Source organism: Triticum dicoccoides, chromosome 3B (genome assembly GCF_002162155.2).
Source record: "Triticum dicoccoides isolate Atlit2015 ecotype Zavitan chromosome 3B, WEW_v2.0, whole genome shotgun sequence".
NCBI lineage: Eukaryota > Viridiplantae > Streptophyta > Magnoliopsida > Poales > Poaceae > Triticum > Triticum dicoccoides.
Window position 1 is genome coordinate 184,754,531 of NC_041385.1, and position 19,471 is coordinate 184,774,001.

Below are 19,471 nucleotides of genomic sequence, written 5' to 3' on the forward strand. Positions count from 1 at the left end.
CCCCGTGAGAGTCCCCACTGATCCTCCGCCGTCGTTTGCTCCGAGTCCATGCGCGCGGGCACGCGTCCGCGGCGCCGGACACGCGTCGCCGGCGGCGCCAGCTCGGCATCCCCCTCGCCCGGCAATTTATGCCATCCCCGAGCCCTCCCGAGCTCACCAGCAGCCTCCCCTCTCTCCCTGGACCTCGCCTAGCCACTCCATTTATCTCGAGGAGCTCTGTGCAGCCCCCATCGCTGCCTTGGCCACCGCCTCTGTCCTCTCCGATTCCGGCGAACCGAAGCCCCTCTCCTCTGTCTTCCACCACCAGTGAGACCCCCTCACTCCGGCGATCCTCCCCATGCCCTCGCCCCTCGCCGGAGCCACCCTTGCCATGATGCCCAATCCCACCCGAAACCATCTCCGCCGGAGTCAATGTCCTCGTCGCATCGGTCCTCCTCGACATCCGTGTTCAGCCTAGATGGACGCGGCACTCTTCCCCGAGCTCGTCGGTTCCCGGAGCACCGGCAATGGTGGCCGGAGTTGCCGGGGCTCGTCGCCGGAGCCGCGCCCCTGCTCTGCTCCGTCGGGCACGCGTCGGGGAAGAAGAAGGCAGGAGCCAGGTGGGCGTTGACTCCGCGCGTGGACCCCGCGGCCCCACCTGTCGGCGATCCTGGAGCCGGCCCCGTTTTTGCCTTTTGACCAGTCAACCGCCACGTCAGCGTAAGTGGAAGCGTAAACCCTGAAATACGTTTTCCATTTTTCTGTTTTGGCCCAGACTGTAAAATAAGTTTTTTTATAGATAGGTCCCTGACAGAAAAACTCTTATAACTTTTTAACCGTAACTCCGTTTGAGGTGAAACCAACGCTCACTTCTTCATTTAGTCAAGACAGTTCAGTTGGTCATGTTTTCACTTTGGTTTGACACTGCGAAAATGACCATTATGCCCTTGCCCTTATTCAGCCCCCTTCGAGAGAGAACGATTTCCGGCGAATCTTTCCGCGGCTTCACCTCACTTCTCCCCGGTGCCTTCTTCATCCCCAAGCTAGCCACAATACCCACTTGCATGATAGTCATGCAGTAGCCATGGTTTTCAACTTGAATCTTTAATAAATGTTTGCTTGTTGAAAAGATGGTTATCGTAGTTCGAGTGAAGTTTAGATTTGCATGTTCACTGTTATGTTATGTTGTCTTATACTCTATGATCATGTTATACCTGCTAGTATTACCGTTCATATGATTATGCTGGTTAGTAGTACATGTTGATGTTGGAGATGGTCATGCTAGTCAGTATATGATGCTCAATGGATATGAGTTATTGTTGATATGGTGGAAAGTTATGTGATACTCTCATGGTGATGTTGATATCATGTTCATGTATTATAGTTGGCATCATGTTATTTTATCATGGCTCAGCATATTTGCATTCATGTTTAAACCGGATTAAATTGAACTTGAACACCTGTTGGCTGAGTCATGGTGCCGCTGAATCGATGCTGACCAGTGCAACCACGCTTACCGGTATGGGACGGTCCTAACTGGGTCTATTGTCGTGCCTCTCGCTGATGCCTCCAACGAGGGAAGGTTATGGGGGCGTGCTACCCTGATCAGGTAGGCGGAGCATAACCTTGTGTGCCCGGTTTTGATTTGATTTTACGCAAGGGTCCTAGAGTGCATCGGGCCACGACGGTGGTCGTTGTGTCTGGAAGTAGACACGGGGCCACCCATGACTTAACTCCGTGAGGAGTGAGTCGGAATGGCCGGGAGAGTGTCCTGGCAGTAGATCGGTTTTGTCGGAACGCCGTTGGTCCACCCGAATGGGAGGGCGAGGCCATGGGTTCCGTAGTGTGGGTACAGTGTACTAACCTCTGCAAAGTGTATATTAAATCTATCGATAGCCGCGCCCGAGGATAAGGGCCCAGGTCGAGAGAAGGTCACACCATGAGTCAACAGTCAACAGTAATAATAATAATAATGTGCTTAATAACAGTGAGATAAGTTGGCCAAGTGTTGGTCGGGTGGTGATCGCTGTAAGGATCACGGGCCAGTTGTTGGTTGTGTGGTGATCGTCGTAAGGATCACGGGCCAGTTTGTTGGTGGGTTGTGATCGCCGTAAGGATCGCGAGTTTGTCTCTGTTGGTGATCAGGAAATGAGATGATCACCGTTGGTAAGAGAGTCCAAGGGACTCAGTGGACAAGTTTGGTTGCATTGCATGAGTAATATGTTTGCATTTAAAGAACCATGGTAGATCATGAGATGGTTGCATACAGTTAAGATGCTATGTCTACATTTGATATGATTGATAGTTTATTTATGCCATGCCATGCTTTGATGGATATGATTGAGAGGATATGCTATGTTTTGCTATTGCCATGTTAGAAGTAAAATTGATATACCATGTTGTTGCCATGCTAGTGGATGCCATGATGTTAGTTGGATTAATATGTTTATGTTGAGTTAACTGTATCATGTTTATGTTGGTCATGCCATGATGTTATGAGGATATCATGTTAAATTCATGTTTAACCGGTAATTACCATGCTGTTGTCTGCCTTGAATGCTTCTGGTTTATTGTGAGCTTGCAAGTACATTCAATGTACTGACCTGGCGTGTCATGCCAGTTTGTAGGTCATGCCGGATTTGATTGCTTGCTTGTCGTGGTTTCCGTTCGTGCGAGCTAGGATAAGCGTTCCAGCCAGAGTCCCTGCGGAGTGGAGTTCACCACCGTCGCCGTTGTTCTGCTGCTAGAGTTATTCCGCTGCTTCGAGTTGTTCTGCTGCTTGCATAGAGCAACTGAGGATGGCGTAGTGTCATCGTACTGATGTTATTCATTGTAATATCGGAGACCTTGTAATCATATTCGTGTAATAATAGAAAGCTGGTTTGTTCTATGCTAAGTAGTGCTGTATTCCAGAAGTCTTCTCCTCGATCTCTGGGCTGGAATACGGGGCGTTCCGGTTTTCTCTGAGCCGGGGTGCCACAGTTAGCAATTGCCATATTTTATGAAATCTGGCAAATGGATGTCAAAACTGCATTCCTTAAATGGATATCTCTAAGGATAGTTGTATAGGATGTAACCCGAAGATTTTCTTGATCCTAAAGGTGCTAACAAAGTGTGCAAGCTCCAGCGATCCATTTATGGACTGGTGCAAGCATCTCGGAGTTGGAATATACGCTTTAATGAGGTGATCAAAGCATATAGTTTTATACAGGCTCGCGGTGAGGCATGTACTTACAAGAAAGTGAGTGGGAGCACTACAACCTTTTTGATAAGTATATGTGGATGACATATTGTTGATCGGAAATGATGTAGAATTTTCTGGAAAGCATAAAGGAGAGTTTGGAAGGAGCTTTTCAAAGAAAGACCTCGGCGAAGCTGCTTATATATTGGGCATCAAGATCTATAGAGATAGATCAAGACAGTTGAAAAGATTTTTCAAAAAGTACATACCTTGACAAGATTTTGAAGTAGTTCAAAATGGAATAGTCAAAGAAGAATTTCTTGCCTGTGTTGCAAGGTGTAAAGTTGAGTAAGACTCAAAACTCGACCACAACAGAAAATAGAAAGAGAATGAAAGTCATTCCCTATGACTCAGCCATAGGTTCTATAAAGTATGCTATGTTGTGTACCAGACCTATTGTGGACCTTATCATGAGTTTGGCAAGGGGGTACGATAGTGATCCAGGAGTGGATCACTGGACAGCGGTCAAAGTTATCCTTAGTTACAGTAGGTCACGCTTTCTGTCATGCATGTTCATCCATGATGATTTTATGACAAAATCAGGATAGTCATACCTTTGATGTCGTAGAAGTGTTCCATGACATTACCAAAATTATCATCATGGAGGTGTCCACTTCCATGACGATAAATGGTGCGTCATGAAAGTGCTTTCGTCAAGGGTGGCCGACACGTGGCATCCATCATAACGGGTCGCTGTTAAGCTATCGGGTCCGGTTTTGCATCCGATAACCCGTTAATAGCCCTGACCAATGAGGATTTTCCACGTGTATAATTCTCATTGGCCGGAGGAAACACATGTTGGCTCACCGTTGGGACAGATATCATCCACTCATTGGACAGGAGGCGCCTTTGATAGGTCGACACGTGGCATGACCCAATAGTGGCCCATTCCAGTGAAAAAGGCCGGCCCAGTAAAAATTAGCAGGCCGTCCCATATAAGGCCTACTTGTGTCATGTCCATTTAAGCCCACGGCCCATACGAGATGTGCCAATTCGGCCCGTCAATGGCCCATTAAAGATTTGACACCATTGCAGCCCATTGTCAGTTCGAGCCCGTTAATAGCCCGCTATATATTTGGGCCCAATATCGGCCCGATGTGATTTCGGCCTATTAACGACCCATTCAAGGGATGGTCCAATTTTGAGGATGTACATCTTTCGGCCTTTTAGCGACCATTCAAGTGTTGGGCTAATTTCCGGCCCGGTGTGTCTTTCAGCCTGTTGACGGCCCATAAATGAGTTGGTCCATTTGTAGTCGGACCTGAGTATTGGCCTTTTAGCGGCCCATTTAAGAGTTGGGCAAATTCCCAGCCCGGTGCGTCTTTCAGCCTGTTGACGTCCCATAAATGAGTTGGGCCATTTGTTGTCGGACTCGAGTTTTGGCCTTTTAACGGCCCATGCTCTTCATGGTCCAATACCAACCCGGTTTCTCTTTCGGCCTGCTAAAGGCCCACAACACAATTGGGCCATTTACAGTATGACCTGACTTTCGGCCTCTTAGCGGCCCATGCTCTTCATGGTCCAGTACCAGTTTGTTGTCTCTTTTGGCCTGCTAAAGGCCCATAGTATAGTTGGGCCATATGTAGCCCGACCTTAGTAACGGTCTATTAACGGCCCGTGAAATTAAGTGGGCCCACCTATTGCCTGCTTCGATGACGGCCTATTAACGACCCGAGAGGTAAGAGGGCAACCATTAACTTTTGGCCTGGTAACGGCCCATTAACTTAATGGGCCCACTAAAGTTCGTACATGTCTTTAGGCCAAATTAGATAATTTGAGCTCATTGCGACGAGAAATTATGCACAGGACCAAAACCGATCAAGCAAAGGTACGACATACAGGGAAAAACGTTGCACATCCAGCATATATTACAGGAAATTACATCCACTGGGCAACCAAAGATTGGTGCCACTGCAAATAAATGAACATAACCTAATGATCTACAATGTCACAATCTGCAACCTCAGCTTGGATGATGCCCATAAGCATGTGGGCAAGTTCTTGCTGCTTTGCTACACTGTCTTTGAAAACATTAATCAGTTGTTGTTGCGCACAAGTGTGCACCTCTGATTCCTCCACCATTTCCATTATTGCTTCAGCCATTAATTGGTTCACAAACATACATTTTTTCCGTTGCATTCGAGACAGAGGAAACTAAACAGATTCAGATGGCGATTTTGGCAGGCTTGTATTATTGATAGTGGAGAGTGTTTCGACCACTACATCATAACATAAATTAGGAGGGGGAACCGAACAGATTAATCATGAGTTATTGCCATATTATGTGGCCTATATTTATTGGAAAGAAACAATGGGGTTGCCTTACTGTTTTTAGAGTTTGTCTTCTTATCTTCAGCAGCCTGCACCAAATTAACACACTAGCATTGCTATCATTGGCCAAGTCAGATAATAGGAAAGCAACATTGACACAAAGAAAGGTTGGATTCACGCCGATTCACTCCTTACAAAAATCAATATTGACGCCTTTAACATTTTGCTACAACTAATTTTAGATCAGATAAAGGTTGGATTCACGCCGATTAACAAAGTACATGCTGATGTAAAAATATAGTGATGTACAACAGGCACTTACATCAGCATTGGAGCACAGAGAATTCCTGCAAGATATTTTCCTCGAATACAATCCCAATGGAGGAAGTCTTCTATCCTATAACCTTATTTTCTAAAAGAGAGATGGGTAAGAAACATGTAGAAAATATGATCAGAATGCTATAAAGTTTCATGATGCGAGGATACGCACACGCTTCTTAGAATGGAGTTGACATTCTTTTGTTGGACTGGAGCGGACTAGTTCTTTGGCCACTGGAATCTGCTTATTATTAGTGGGAATTGGGTTTCTATATGTTGGAGCAGTATATATGAAAAATGGAGTTGGTTTATTATCTCCTGGCGTTTGGATCTTTTGTAAAGACCTGGTTTGTAACCCTTCAGATTCTAACATAGACATCTTCCCCTTGCATGCCGCGAAGTCCGGAAGGTTGATGCGATCCACCCCATGGTTGCGGACGTAGAAGAAGCAGTTCTGCCACTTCTTGGCAGAGTCCTCCAGTGGGATCTTGGAGAAATCCGCCCCCGACCGCTTCGAGATAATGGCGGCGCCGCAATCGGCGAACTCCCCGGCCGACGGGCCCTGCTGCTTCAAGGAGAAGAAGTGCGCCCAGAGGTCGGGCTTGACCCTCAGGTACCCTTCGCAGAGCGTGACGAAGCCGAAGAGCTGGACGATGGCGCCGGCGCCAAGATGATGCGGCTGGAGCCCAAAGAACTCCAGGAACACGCGGAAGAAGGCGCTCGCCGGCAGCCCGAATCCGCGCTCGAAGTGCGTAAGGAAGACCACGCGCTCCTGCCCCTCGGGCCGAGGCCTCTGCTCACCACGCGGCAGGCGGACACCAACGTCCGTCTCCCGCGGCAGGTGCCGCGTCGCCCGGAGCTGGGTGATGTCCTCGGGGGTGACATTCGAGCCCATCCAAGAGCCCGATGGCAGCGACATGATCGAAGGAAGAGGAAGGAAGATGAATGGTGAAGGAGCTCTGCTCGGAGCAGCGGGCACCGCTATGCATCAGTTGCAAAGAGCGGAGCGAGAGCAAAGGGACAGGAGGGCGCGAGCGAGAATAATGTCCGCCGCCCCCCTGCCCCCCGATTTATAACCCTCAGTTTGAACATGGGAAAGTGGGGAAGTGGGATCGTCTGCACGCGCCCGTTCCACTACCTCGCAATAAGTGCGCACGTAAAGCGCAGTAACTGCCCGGGGAAGAGCAACCGGCCCCCGGACGCCGCAATAAATCTGCGCATGTGGGCCGAGGGCACACGGCGATGGGCCCCAGCCTGTCGCCTAGTCCCGTCACGCGCGTGGCCTGTCAGGCTCCTCCAACTTCCGGGCACCACGTGGCGCCCGCGCTGTGCACGAGGGATTGCCCCAAGATTCGGCGGACTCCTTGGTTCCCGCCAGGGCCAGGATGCCGCGATCCCGTTTCTGAGAAAACCGGCACACAGTGGGTGTTGCCGGACCCGGCGCTCGCAGAATCCGCCTGGCTTAAGGGGAAACTGCGAAGGCCCACTCATCCGAAGACGGTGGACCTTCACAGCTTCGGGGACTGCTGTCGGGGGGATGGACCCCGGGCAGGCAACGGAACCTGGATCCTCTTCAAAAACAACAGGGCTAGCACCGCCCCTCATTACCGGCACGCGCTTGACCGGGTCGATCGACCCGGCCAAGTCCCACGACCCGGCCATGTCGGATTTCGGGTTCCGGCAGACCCTTGAGGTTCGAACACTGGAGTGCACGCGGAGATTCAACCCTCTACCGGCTCGCTCCTCGCCGAATCGCTAGGACCTAAACTACCAAACTGAAAAGCACAAGAGACACAAGATTTATACTGGTTCAGGACACCATTGTGGTGTAATACCCTACTCCAGTGTGTGGTGTAGTGGATTGCCTCTTGGGCGGATGATGAACAATACAAGGCAGAAGAGCCTCGCGAGGGGCTGTTCTTGGTTGGTGCGACGAACTGCTGGGAGGAGTTCAATCGCTCTATCTACTGGTTTCTTGGTGAGGATCCTGATTGCTAGGTCAGGTCCCGATTAGGATGCCCTACCCTGGGGGTGGCTAGTCCTATTTATAGGCTAAGGCCCTGGGCCTCTTCCCAAATATTGAGCGGGAAGGGCGCCAACAATTGGCCATTTTGAAGGGGAACAGTGGGTACACTTATCTTGACTAAAGTTGGTCCTCGCCTGCTAAAGGCTCTAGTGATGACGCCTGCTTGGGCTTCACAATGACTTCTTCCCTGCAGTTGGGCTGGTCTTGGTCTCGTTGCACCGAAATGGACGCCTTTGCTTGATGCTCTCGCCTGCGCTTGCTCCCTTTGTACCAAAGAGGAAAGGAGGACATTGCGCGGGCTGGAGCCCGACTGGCGCCCTTGGTCGTCATGGCTTGCGTCATGGGCACCTCGCGTGGTACCCCGCCTTGAACTCTCCGCCTCCTCATGAGCCAGCCTGACAACGCCGTGCCTGAGGAAGCTCCTTGTCGTCCGCCCCGTGAGGCTTGGCCCCTCGCGAGGGTCTTGAGCTTGCGTTGATGAAGATGGGCTGTGCTGGGCCTCCTTTGAGCCACGCCGCAGGCCGCAGGCAGGCAAGTCTGGGGACCCCCGTTCCCAGAACGCCGACAGTAGCCCCCGGGCCCACGGCGCGCCCGAACATGGCCGAGCAGAGAGGCGAAAGGGCAAGTGCGAAGCATCGCGGGCCCTAACAGCCTGCGGACTTGGGCGCCGCGTGGCGGTTGGTTGGATGTGGGCGACTCCGCTTCCCCACGACGCCTTGGTAACCGCACGGATTCGACAAGTCCCTGCATGCAAAGTGGGTCATGATTACGTGCGATCGTGGAGGTCGCTGGTTGGCCTTCGCTGGCTATAAGTACGGAACAGCGCGCGCCCTTCCGGTCTATCCCTCTGCTTCTCCTCCTTCCTGGGCCTTGCTCCGTCTTGCTGCAATGGCTCCGGTCCGCCGGTTCTCCGCGGAAGAGAAGGGAAAAGCGCCCCAAGAGGATCCCGACCCGCTTCCTCCGAAGAAGCGGCCGGCCCTCTGGTGTCAGGGCGAGGGCACTCGCCAGGAAGCGTCAAGACCCTGGTGTGAGCGGCCACCACCAGGGTTCCCTCTTCCCTTGTACGCGCACAATGGCGGCCCTGAAGGAGTTGACGCCGAACGCCACGAGCGGCGCCGCCACCGACGCCGGTGGGTCACGAAGGTGTGCGTCTTCCCCCAGGAGTTCACGCCGAGGGCTCCTGCCGAGAGTTCGTGCTTCGCGCCGCCACGCCTCCTAAGTCTTGGATTCGTCTCCCCTCTTTCTTCGCCTCCGTTGTCCGGCGGGGGGAACCCCTCGGGCTTTGGCTGCAGCACGCCGGCTGCGGCACCCTCGCGACCGGGGCAGAGGTCGCGGTCGTTGCCCCGGGCAAGGTCTTCATCACTCGAGGCTGGGGCGAGGTCGCCCGGGTCTGCAGGACGAGGGGCGCCCTCATGATCCATCTGGAGTACGACGGTGGTTCGGTGATGTCCTTCAAGGTCTTCGATGCGGAGGGTCGCCGGCTGGAGTGCTGCTCCGGGAGAGGCGGTCGGGATCCTGCCACGGCGAGACAGAGGCCGGCCGACCACTCCCTTGGCCGCTCCTCAGGCGACGGAGGCGCCGGAGGATCCAATGACTCCGCCGAGCTCTTCGCGACTCCGGAGACGAGCGACGACAGCTACGAGCCCCCGAGCCTGCGCCGTTCCCGGAACAGGGCGGGCTCGTCAAGCCGTCGCCGCCTCTGATCTGGATGGGGTTGGCGTCGGTGCTGGGCGGCCCACTGTTGATGATGGCGTCTGCCGTGATGCCCCCTGTAGTCAGGACTCCTTAGGATTCGCGCCTTTTGTTCCTGCAAGGAGCCAAGAATATACCCCATGGGGGCTTGTAAGATTTTGTAGCTCCGCCTGTCAATATGATCCTTATTGTGAAGCGGTGCGAGATGCTTATTCCGTTTTAGCTTAGTTTCCTCCCTTCAGACCTCGCGAGGGCTTGATGCTCTACGCCGACAGGTCCCAGTCCTAAGGCGGCTACAGCCGTCGCTGGTATGCCAGGTCGCGATGCCGTGGTCAAGGCCAGGAGGTGAGCGGTCCGAGGTCCGGTAAGAGCCCCTGAGTCGGGATGCTCAGGAGGTCCCCCTTAGCACTCAAGCAGCCATCATTCGGTGAGAAAGGAGGGCGACATTGCTAACACGGGATTGCACTTGGTGCGGGGGCGGTGCTGCGATAACCAATGCTTCCGGAGAGTGACTTATCTCGAGGGTCAGAAAAGCACTTCCTGGTGCGGCGCCAGATCCGTGCCTTGGCCGATGTGAGGTTGCTTGGCGACGCTCCTTGGAGGGACCCTGCAGGCTCATCACAGAAGGAACGAGGGTTTGTTGCGACAATTGAGAGTCAGCCGTTAGTTGCTGTGGAGGGGCGTGCATAGCCTTGCGAGGTGTATTGGGGTACCCGTGAGCCAGCGCGGGACTCACGGGGCCCTACCTCAAGGCGGGTTGCGCCTGGCTCTCGGCCTTATCTTCGAGTGTGTTCCTGCAAATTTGGCCAGATGCCGGTGCTCTATGTCTTCGGGTCCCGGCTCTTGGGCTGGTCTCAGCCGTCGCTGGCATGCCAGGTCATGATGCCATGGACAAGACCAGAGGGTGAGGGCCGGAGAGCCGGTAGGAGCCCTGAGTCGCGATGCTCAAGCACCCCCCCTTTAACGCGCAAGCTGGGTTAGATGTCAAAACTCTACGTCCTCGGGTCCCGGCTCTCGGGCTGGTCTCAGCCGTCGCTGGCATGCCAGGTCGCGATGCCATGGACAAGACCAGAGGGTGAGGGCCGGAGAGCCGGTAGGACCCCTGAGTCGCAATGCTCAGGCACCCCCCTTTAACGCCCAAGATTCCGACATCCAGGAGAAAAAGGGCACCAAATAACAAGCATGGTGGATCGAAAGCATATCCCTAAGATAAACGCAAGAAGGATACACGCCGCTGGGACAGGCCCGAGCGGCTTGGGGATGATGCAGCCCGAGGGGCGCCCCCAATAACGTAAGCTAAGGACATGAAATAAAAGGGATACATGCCGCAGGGACGACCCACGCAGCCTGGGAATAATGCGGCCCTGAGGGCGCTCCCAGCCAGAAATTGAACTTAAAAGATGTCACCTGATGATGTTGGGGACGAAGGGATGTTGGTGTAGCTGACCCGGTGGGCTGCGGGAGCCGATCCTCACGAGCCCCCAGGCCCAGGGGCCTCAGGAGGCTCCGGAGGCGCTGGCGGCTCCTCGCGAGCCATCTCCATCTCCGCCAGGGCTGCGGCACGCCTGACCTCTTGAGCCTCCAAGATGGCCCTCATGAGACGCTGGTGCGCAGCAGCTGTGTTCGGCAAGCCATAAGGCATGCGCACATAGCTGTGGGGCGGACCCTCGCAACGTCCCACTCGCGAGGGCCAGAGGCGCTCTTGAGACGCGGCTCGGTTGAGCCCCAGTATGTCGATGCAGACGCGCAGCCCACCATCCTCGCCTGGATGGGGGGCCACAGCGGGTAGGCGGCGGCTGCCTCTCATGACCCTTGACTCCTGTAACTCCCGAATGGCCTTACTGGCGAACTCCTGAGGGTTCGGCCCTCCTTGCCTTGCTCCTTCTCGAGGGAAACGTGCTTCGAAGCACGCCTCCACGTGGTGCCCAAGCGCCTCCCTCGTGACCTTGGCGAGGTCGGCGGCCCTCCAGGGGAGAGCCCCCGAGCCTTGCCTGAGGAGGGCGCCGAGCGCGCTTCCCTATGCGATGGAAGGAGGCTCCCCCTGAGCAGGCGCGGGCCCTGAGGGGCCTGCCTCCTGAGGGGTCGGGCCGGACGATGTCTTCTTCCTCTTGGGGGCGGCCTCGGGAGGCCTCCTGCTGCTGCGGTCTGGGTCTTCCAGCGATGCAGGCCTGAAAGGCTCGCTCCAGGGAACACACTGCATCTCTCTCTTCGCAGGGCACCGTGATGACCCCGCTGCTTCCTGGCATCTTGAGGACGTTGTAGCCGTGGTGGGTTACGGCCATGAACTTGGCCAGCGCCGGGTATCCGAGGATGGCGTTGTATGGCCGGTGAATGTGGGCGACGTCGAAGTCAATGAGCTAGGTGCGGTAGTTGTCGCGTGCCCCGAGGGTGACAGGAAGGCGGACCTGCCCTATCGGGACCGTGGAGCCGTCGGTGACTCCGGAGAAGGGCTTGGTTGGCTGAAGCTGGCTGTAGGGCACTTGAAGATTGTTGAATGTTTCCACGGACATGACGTTGAGCCCTGCCCCACCGTCGATGAGGGTCTTGGTGACTAGCACGTTGCTGATGATTGGGGAACAAAGCATCGGGAGGACTCCGGCTGTGGCCGCGCACTTGAGCTGATCCACTGAGCTGAACGTGATGGCGCATGTCGACCACCTGAGAGGGCGCGTGGCCTCGAGCTTGGGGAGGACTGCATTCACTTCGCGGGCGAACTACTTGAAGATGCGCTGAGAGGCTGGGGCTTGAGCTCCGCCCAGGATGCAGGCGATCGCGCGTGGTTCCTGGAAGCCCCCAGCCCCCTCGTCCTGATGACGGTCTTCATTTCTCCTTGGCTGCGGCGGCAGCGGAGGGAGGCCTGCGTTCCCTTGCGGGCGATCCTCGCGAGGCTGATCCCTCCAGCCTCCCTCGCGAGGCGGGTCCTGCCACCGATCCTCGCGAGGTTGGTCGCGCCACCCTTGGCGCGGGCCGCGGTCTTCCCAACGTCCTGCATTCCTTCCTCCTCCTCGGCCATAGCCCCGGTCGCTGCGGTCGGGATGTCTGCCGACCCTTCCTTCACGCACGACCCCGAGCTCTTGGCATTCATTAGTGTTGTGGGTGTGGATGTCGTGGTACACTCAGTACCGACTGCCCTTGGAGGTTTCGGGCTGATCTGTGCCCCGCTTGGTGTCTGGATCGGCCGCGAGTACGGCAGCTCCCTTGCGCTTCACGTCCTTGGCCTTGGGCTTCTTCTCTTCGGGGTCAGCGGCAGGCAGCTCGAGGAGGGAGAAGCGCCCCTCCTCAGCCCTGGCGCACTTGGTCGCCAAGTTGAACAGCTCCAAGGAGGTGCACAGGTCTTCATGCATCGCCAGCTCCTCCTTCATCTTGACGTCGCGCACACCGTCGGAGAAGGCTGAGATGATGGCCTCCTCCGTCACCCTGGGGATCTTGAGGCGTGCGTTGTTGAAGCGCTGGATGTACTTCTGCAGGGTTTCCCCTGGTTGCTGCTTGATACGGCGCATGTCGCTCACGGCGGGTGGCCGGTCGCGAGTACCCTGGAAGTTGGCAATGAAGCGAGTGCGCATCTCGTCCCAGGAGGAGATCGTGCCTGGCGCCAGATTCAGGAGCCAAGTGCGGGCTCCGTCCTTGAGTGCCATGGGAAACCAGTTCACCATGACCTTTTCGTCTCCGTTGGCAGCCTCGATGCCCAACTCGTAAAGTTGGAGGAACTCTGCAGGGTCAGCCGTGCCGTCATAGCGAGGAGGCAGGTCTGGCTTGAACTTGCCGGGCCACGCGACGCTGCACAGCTCGGAGGTGAAGGCGCGGCAGCCCGCCGTGGCCATAGGGGGCCTTGGGCGACGGAGAGCTTGGTCCTGCGGGTCCCCATGTGCCGCGGCTGGGGGCAAAGCAGGGTCTTGACGTGCTGGAGCAGGGAGCGCTCGGGCAGCTTCTCGAGGGTGAGGGACTTCTTGGCAGCTCTGCTCTTGCCGTGCTGGCGCCTGACGGAGCGGTTTCCTCCCAGGGGCCGTGCGCCTTGGGGCCAGGGCGCCTTCTTGAGGAGGCGGCTGAGGCGCCCCAGGAGCTTCATTGCCCTCGCAGGGCGGGGTGCGGTGCAACGAGAAGGACGGCACGGGGGCGCCTCCAGCGGCGCGGACGAGCTCGGCGACCCGGTCGAGCCATTCTTCGCAGACGTCATCGATGGGGCGGTAGTGCAGGAGCTCGTTTGCCGCGATGAGCGCAGCTCGGGCCTCCATGGCTGCGCGGGGTGCGCGTGACGAAGAACCAGCGTGGGTGAGCGAGGGCGTGGCAGTGCGGCCGTCCCGCCTCATGGATGGATGCTGGGATGATGCTTGCTGTTCGTTCCCCGCCGGGCCGGTGGCGGCGTTGACGGCAGGTGACGGGGAACGACGTGGGCGCCCGCCGATGGGAGCCGTCTGGGCGACATGGGAAGCGAGGGTGGCTCGGCGCTCAGCGCGAGCCCGAAGAGCGTCAGACATGGATGCGGTGGTCGGGGAAGGACGAGACGACGGAAGGCAAATTCTGGCGCACCCCTACCTGGCGCGCCAAATGTTGGATTTCGGGTTCCGGCAGACCCTTGAGGTTCGAACACTGGGGTGCACGCGGATATTCAACCCTCTTCCGGCTCGCTCCTCGCCGAATCGCTAGAACCTAAACTACCAAACTGAACAGCACAAGAGACACAAGATTTATACTGGTTCAGGCCACCATTGTGGTGTAATACCCTACTCCAGTGTGTGGTGTGGTGGATTGCCTCTTGGGCTGATGATGAACAATACAAGGCAGAACAGCCTCGCGAGGGGCTGTTCTTGGCTGGTGCGACGAACTGCTGGGAGGAGTTCAATCGCTCTATCTACTGGTTTCTTGGTGAGGATCCCGATTGCTAGGTCAGGTCCCGATTAGGATGCCCTACCGTGGGGGTGGCTAGTCCTATTTATAGGCTAAGGCCCTGGGCCTCTTCCCAAATATTGAGCGGGAAGGGCGCCAACAATTGGCCATTTTGAAGGGGAACAGCGGGTACACTTATCCTGACTAAAGTTGGTCCTCGCCTGCCAAAGGCTCTGGTGATGACGCCTGCTTGGGCTCCACAATGACTTCTTCCCTGCCGTTGGGCTGGTCTTGGTCTCGTTGCATCGAAATGGACGCCTTTGCTTGATGCTCTCGCCTGCGCTTGCTCCCTTTGTACCAAAGAGGAAAGGAGGACACTGCGCGGGCTGGCGCTCGACTGGCACCCTTGGTCGTCATGGCTTGCATCATGGGCACCTCGCGAGGTACCCTGCCTTGAACTCTCCGCCTCCTCATGAGCCAGCCTAACGAGGCCGTGCCTGAGGAAGCTCCTTGTCGTCCGCCCCGCGAGGCTTGGCCCCTCGCGAGGGTCTTGAGCTTGCGTTGATGAAGATGGGCTGTGCTGGGCCTCCTTTGAGCCACGCCGCAGGCCGCAGGCAGGCAAGTCTGGGGACCCCCGTTCTCAGAACGCCGACAGGCCAGACTCGCCAACCCGACAAGACACGTCGACTCGGCCCCAACGACTAGCGCAAGACAGCCGGACTCGGCACAACCAAAGCTTCCTCAACAAGCCAGCTCCACCCGTGGCGCGCTCCGCAATCCGGCCACGGGTCAGCTCCCATCCCATCCATGTCGTACGATGGGACGAGTCTTCAATCAGCGATGACCAAGGCAATAGTGCCCCGCCCATGCCTCTAGTCAGCCGGAGCGTGGCAACAGTGCCCCTTACCTATCCGCTGACCAGGGCCGGGGTGGCTACAGTGCTCCCGCCCTCACCGCTGACGACAGCAAGCAGCAGCTTGATGGAGAGCACTGTACACGACTCGACTCGGCCACGCCCTGACGATCAACAAGATGGTGCATAGTTCCCCTAGGCATGCGGGGCCCGCACCTAGGGGAACCCGGCGAACCACAAGCCCGCGGCGGGACCCAGCCCGGGTTCCCGGACACCGACAATACGGACCCACCGACTTCTAACATTACCATTGTACCCCCGGGGGGTTGGTCTATAAAAACCCCCAGGAGCTCACAATCATACGGGCAAGCAAGGAACAGAGAACACATACGAGAGAAGAGCAAGTAAGCATAGGACTAGCCACCGAACGGCCACACTGGAGAGAAGGAGCAACCCAAGCCTTGGCCAGCTTTCTTCCTCCCCCATACAGCTCCAGGAGCGACATTGTACTATCGATCATCCAACTACACTCGGCAGGACTAGGGGTATTATCTCTCCGGAGAGCCCCGAACCTGGGTATGTCCGGCGCCCCGCGCCGGCTCATGCCAACCTCACCTCTGGAGTCCACCAGCGCCCTCGAGCCTCCTCCTCTCTTTAGCCATCCCTTGGCATCTGTCGTGCGCCCACCATGACAAAGAGCATGGACCTTGTGGGGTGAATAGGATTCATCATCTTTCTGCAAGTCTTGTGAACAACTGCCTTTACATGTTCTATCATATTGGGTATCATTGACGTCAAGTTTGTTGGTTGTTACATTGCTCCGTGAGGTTCTTGTGCATAAATCAGTGTGTGCAATTATATCTGACATGCATGGAAGACAACTAGTAGTTAGATTTATGTAATGAGTGCCTGTAGGAGACGACATAAATAGTAGGACTGGGTTAGCTAGCAGCAACAAGTCTCACAAACAAAAGGGAGAACACAGATGAAAGCTACAGAATGTGTATCGTTTGTACTTGAGATTAACTAGATGGCACACAAAAGTATTAAAAACAACATAGGTAATACGGAGGGAGTCCTGGACTAAGAGGTCCTCGGACAGCCGGACTATATGCGTGGGCCGGACTATTGGGCTATGAAGATACAAGATAGAAGACTTCTTCCCGTGTCCGGATGGGACTCTCCTTTGCATGGACGGCAAGCTTGGCGATTCGGATATGTAGATTCCTTTTCTCTGTAATCGACTTTGTGTAACCCTAGCCCCCTCCGGTGTTTATATAAACCGGAGGGTTTAGTCCGTAGGACAAGAATAATCATAATCTCATAGGCTAGACTTCTAGGGTTTAGCCATTATGATCTCGTGGTAGATCAACTCTTGTAATACTCATATTCATCAAGATCAATCAAGCAGGAAGTAGGGTATTACCTCCATAGAGAGGGCTGGGACCTGGGTAAACATTGTGTCCCTCGCCTCCTATTACCATTAGCCTTAGACACATAGTTCGGGACCCCCTACCCGAGATCCGCCGGTTTTGACACCGACATTGGTCCTTTCATTGAGAGTTCCACTGCGTCATCACCAGAAGGCTTGATGGCTCCATCAATCATCTGCAACAATGCAGTCCAGGGGGAGATCTTTCTCCCCGGATTGATCTTTGTATTCGGCGGCTTTGCACTGCGGGCCAGCTCACTTGGCCATCTAGAGGAGATCGACACCTATGCCCCTGACCATCAGGTCAGATTTGGATGCCTGAATTTTGTGGCTGATATCCGTGGAGACTTGATCTTCAAAGGACTCGAGCCCATGACGGCCGTCCCCTGCCACCACTGTCGATGTCAACACCATCGGATCTCGGGTAGGGGGTCTCGAACTGTGCATCTAAGGCTAATGGTAACAGGAGGCGGGGGACACAATGTTTACCCAGGTTCGGGCCCTCTCTATGGAGGTAATACCCTACTTCCTGCTTGATTGATCTTGATGAATATGAGTATTACAAGAGTTGATCTACCACGAGAGCGTAATGGCTAAACCCTAGAAGTCTAGCCTATGAGACTATGATTGTTGTGACTAAACCCTAGTAGTCTAAACCCGCTGGTTTATATAGACACCGGGGAAGCTAGGGTTGTACAAAGTTGGTTTACAGAGAAAGGAATCTTCATATCCGAACCGCCAAGCTGGCCTTCGACGCCAAGGAGAGTCCCATCTGGACATAGGACGAAGTCTTCTATCTTGTATCTTCATAGTTCAACAGTCCGGCCAGAGATATAGTCCGGCTGTCCGAGGACGCCTTAGTCCAGGACTCCCTCAGTAGCCCCTGAACCAGGCTTCAATGACGATGAGTCCGGCGCGCAAATTGTCTTCGACATTGCAAGCGGGTTCCTTCTCCGAACACTTCAAAGTAAATTCCGAACACAAGAATCGTGTCCGGCTCTGCAAAATAAGTACCACACACAACCGTAGAGAGTATAATATTTCACGAGTCCAGTCCGCTGACAACTTTTTGTAGCGTGACATCATGCCACTGCTCGGTCATTATTTGAACCGTTTTTAGCCTGTCGCTCCGTGTTTCGAGGTGCGGTTTCACTGGCACGTCTTGTCAAAGCAAAGATCATGTCCCCTTATCTTGGGATTCTAATCAATAGGGGCATGGTTAACCCAACCGTGCCATCTGCATGACGCTTGGGGAATAGGCGGATTTTAAGGCAAGCAGGGAGGCGCATAACTTTTATTGCTTTTATAAGGGGTAAGGATTCATCCTCATTCACCCACACCTTCTCCTTCCTCTGCCCATCCATTCTCGAGTTCCAACGCCCAAGCTCTAGCTTTCTCCGCCCAAAAAAGCACTGCAACCATTTCCGGATCTGAAGCTGGAGGCAAGTGGATGGCCTCCTCCATCAAGGAGGACATCAAAAAGCTCTGGGAGGCCGGGTACCTGGCCAAGGACATCGCTCATCGACTTCCAGCCAAGGGACAGATCATCCCCACCCCAGAGCTCCAGGAGAGGGTGGTATTTCTCACCCACTTCGTCCACGGGCTGGGATTCCCTCTCCACACGTTTGTCCGCGGACTGATGTTTTACTACGGGCTGGACTTCCACGATTTGGCCCCCAACTCTATCCTCAACATCTCGGCATTCATTGTCGTGTGCGAGGCCTTTCTCCGCATCCCACCTCACTTCGGCCTATGGCTGAAGACCTTCAATGTGAAGCCCAAGGTGGTGAGTGGCCAACAAGATGAGTGCGGGGGCACCATGGTGGGCAAGATGTCGAATGTCACCTGGCTCGAAGTCTCCTTTGTGGGGACGGTAAAGGGGTGGCAATCGGGGTGGTTCAACATCACCGAGCCACGTGGCCCCAACTGGGCGGCGGCCTCCGAATTCCGATCTGGAGTCCCAATGCGGCTCACCTCCTAGCAAGAGAAGGGCCTAGCCTGGGGCTCTTCGGACGAGCTGACGGGGCTCCAGACGTGTGTCTAGAACATGATAAGCAAGAGAATCAAGCTTGCAACATGGTCCAGGTCATGCTCTTCCGCCGTATCCTTCCGTGCCAGCGCCGGACTTGCAATTTGTGGGAGTTCGACCCGGCCAAGCACCAGACGCTACTGGAGCTCTTCGGCACAACGAACGAAGACGTCTGGAAGGTGCTCTTCAAGGCCGATGAGGTACCACCGCCCATGACCGAGGACCATGGGCTTAGCTCGAAACGCTGGGCTAATCCGGTAAGTTCTTTCATGTTTAAAAGGTATATCCTTTACTAGCGTATCTGAGGGAGGAATCTGAGCCTCCCCACCAATTTTTCAAGCCTAGATAGAGGTAGCGGAGCAGATTAACTGTCCGACTCCGCTGCCTGAAGATCCAGAAACGCCTCTTCTAACGAAGATGTTGTTTCCGGCACCTTATGAGGTGCCGGAGAATAAGGCCAAAAAGAAGGCCCTGGGGACCAGAAGTGGTCTCCGTCACAAGGGCACTTCAAATGTGACGTCCGAAGACTCCGAGACGCACTCCTCTACAAAAGATGACGAGGAAGAGGAGTGGGAGCGGCCACCAATAGCGGAGGGGAGTGGGAGCCCAGGGCCAAGCCCCTAGCCAACTCATAAGTGTCTGGACACAGTAATATATCCGGCATTTTTACTTTATTGTTTTTAATGTGCTGGATCACGCACTTGTAGCGATGTCCTCCTCTTCGGAGGGGTCGCTGGACCCCTCGGTGATGAACATCACATCCCTTCTGACGGCCTCCTCCCCCAAGGCCGTGGACAACACCGAGG